Source organism: Rhinolophus sinicus, chromosome 4 (genome assembly GCF_057876585.1).
Source record: "Rhinolophus sinicus isolate RSI-liver-muscle chromosome 4, RSI-T2T, whole genome shotgun sequence".
In the NCBI taxonomy this organism is placed as follows: Eukaryota; Metazoa; Chordata; class Mammalia; order Chiroptera; family Rhinolophidae; genus Rhinolophus; species Rhinolophus sinicus.
The window spans coordinates 111818974-111821403 of NC_142504.1; the positions used below are offsets into that span (position 1 = coordinate 111818974).

General features: G+C 44.1%; 1 pseudogene; it reads right to left on the reverse strand.

Annotated features, from left to right (window-relative positions):
* Nucleotides 1-569: 569 nt before the first annotated feature.
* On the reverse strand, nt 570-2093 carry LOC109446205 (tRNA-splicing ligase complex subunit RTRAF pseudogene; annotated as a pseudogene).
* Between the last annotated feature and the right edge of the window lie 337 nt (nt 2094-2430).

The window sequence follows — 2430 nt, forward strand, 5'->3', positions numbered from 1 at the left end:
CTCCTGAGAGCCTCGCCTCCCGTGGGATGCTACAGCTACCCTTGGAATGGCTGACATTCCCACACACAGTACGAAATCTGGCTTATCTGCAAAACTTTAGGTTGTGTTCTCACACCCTGGTTGTTTTAACTAACAGCTCCCCTCATTCTTCCTGTTCTTGGTTGCAGTAGCTTCTTTACACAGCATCTCCTGACCTAATCCCCCACTCTGTTTTGCAACATTTACCGGTACACTTGGACAGGTTTCATTCTACCTAAAACATAAAAGAAATGTGTGTATATGTCTGCAACTTTCAGTTGTTGTTCCAGTTGCTGTAACTATTAATGAGTCCTTACTAGTCATTATTTCATTTGTCTCCTAGGCATTTTCTGTGAGCATTACGTTACCATCAATAAAAAAAAATATATGTTTTTCCCTATTTTATTAAAAGAAAAAGCCATGATGATAAATCTCTAGAACGTAATCAACTTTCTGGGATCCATCCCTCAAAAATGTGACAGTTGATGTGCAAACACATGCCGGAGCATACACGGTTCCCAACTGTCCTAAGTAGGTGACAGGCTGAGATCCTAGGATGCTCGTCTTCCAGAACCTTCCCATCTGTGATGGGCAGTGACTTCCTGCACAGAGACTGTGGCTTCACTCACTCCTGTCTGTAGCTGTCTGAGCTCTTCTATGTGCAGCAGACGCAGAATTCAAGCACCTTCATTAAGAACTGCATCTCCTGTGACAAAACGAAGAACACGCTTGTCTAAAGTAACAGCCAACTGCTCTTTGGTGATTTGCTTTAGCTCCCGCATCCTGCCTCAGGCACTCCTGGACCAAAATGCGAGTTCTCCTTAAGCATCGCCAGGTAATCAGCATGATGCTGAATCTGAGGCCATGACACCAGCCATGACACCAGCCTTCAAATCAGGATTATTGACGTCCAGGTTGATCATGGGCTCTGCATTTTATTTAGCTGGATGGTCAGCATTTCTTGTACTATCAGGTATCAAGTCCTTATATTTTTTTGCATTATCTCCATATTCAAGTCTAATGTCTAACAGGTAAACCAGGAAGCCAGTCAGTTGCTTCTTGTTGGTCTTCAATCTTGAATCAAAGAACCTGGGCCAGTCACTGCTGTGGCTGTTTCTTACATTACCTCTGCCTTCATCCTCACAATGTCTGATTTTCTGGTCTTCAAGCCAAACAATAAAGCTTCTAAATTCTGTTTTGTCTTTGTAGTTGACGCTGGCAGGGTTATGATGGTCAAGGGCAGCCAGCTTGTGTGGGAACACAGTCCAGGCTTCTCACTCTGGTCCCCAGGGCTTCAGTGAGGAGAGGAGACATGAGGACATGTGGGTGGTGCAGTGAGAGAGCAAAAAAACTACTTTCTAAATCAAAATATATTATAAGCCCAGCAGTTACTTAAATAAAAACATCAAACACTTGGATAGCACTCACTACATTAGTCACTGTTCTTAATGCTTTACATATATTAATGTATTAAATCTTCACAACAGACCTATGAGTTAAGCACTATAACTATTTCTATTCCATAGATAAGGAAACTGAAGCTAGAGATTTGCCCAAGTCCTGAAGCCAGTATGAGGGGGGACCAGGATTAGGACCTCAGAAGACTGATTCTAGAAACTGTATCCTTAGCCACCACATTGTACCACTTTTGACAGTCTGTGTCATGAGTTCTCAGGGGAAAATAAGACTCCTGTCTTCATTTGCACACTTGTAGCTCCTGAGATGCTAGAAATAATGACTTCTTGGTTTATACCCATTTTCTCCACGCCACCATCTACTGCTGTGTCAATTACAGTTGCCAACATCAGCAGACTGAGAAGAATGGAAACGTCTGGCTCCTCGGGGGAAAGGGGTTGGGGATTCCTCTCCAAAACACACACGATTCCTCTCTTGCCCCTGAGCAGGTCTTTCCCCAAGAGAGTATGAGAAGGCAACCACCCTGACCCAAAGAATGTGTTTCCGGGTGCCTGCCCTTCTGATGGCTTTACTGAATTTCCTCCCCGGCGCGTACCTACACTTGATCTCTTGACCTTGGTCCCCTGCTGTGCTCCGCTCAGGCTGGGATGCCAGAACATGTTTCTGTGATTGGCAAGCTTTCCTCTATCCTCAGCTACCTCGTATGCTCCATCTCCTTTCCTGTAACTGAAATCTCTGTAGGCCTGTAAGCAGAGACAATCTGTTCTCTTACATCCCAAGTACTTCAGGATCGTAACAGTGGAATTATATCCTCCAGGTCTCCCAATGTCACATTGGAATGGAAACTACTGTTCCTAAGATAAAAAATCTCCACCTCTGAGGCTCATGCCAACTAACTTCAACTACCCTACCCTTCCTTGTAATAATCTATCAATGAGTTCTTCTCAGTCATTAAAGTCTTCTGTTGTGTGGCTCATGCTTTCCTCTCCACCCTAA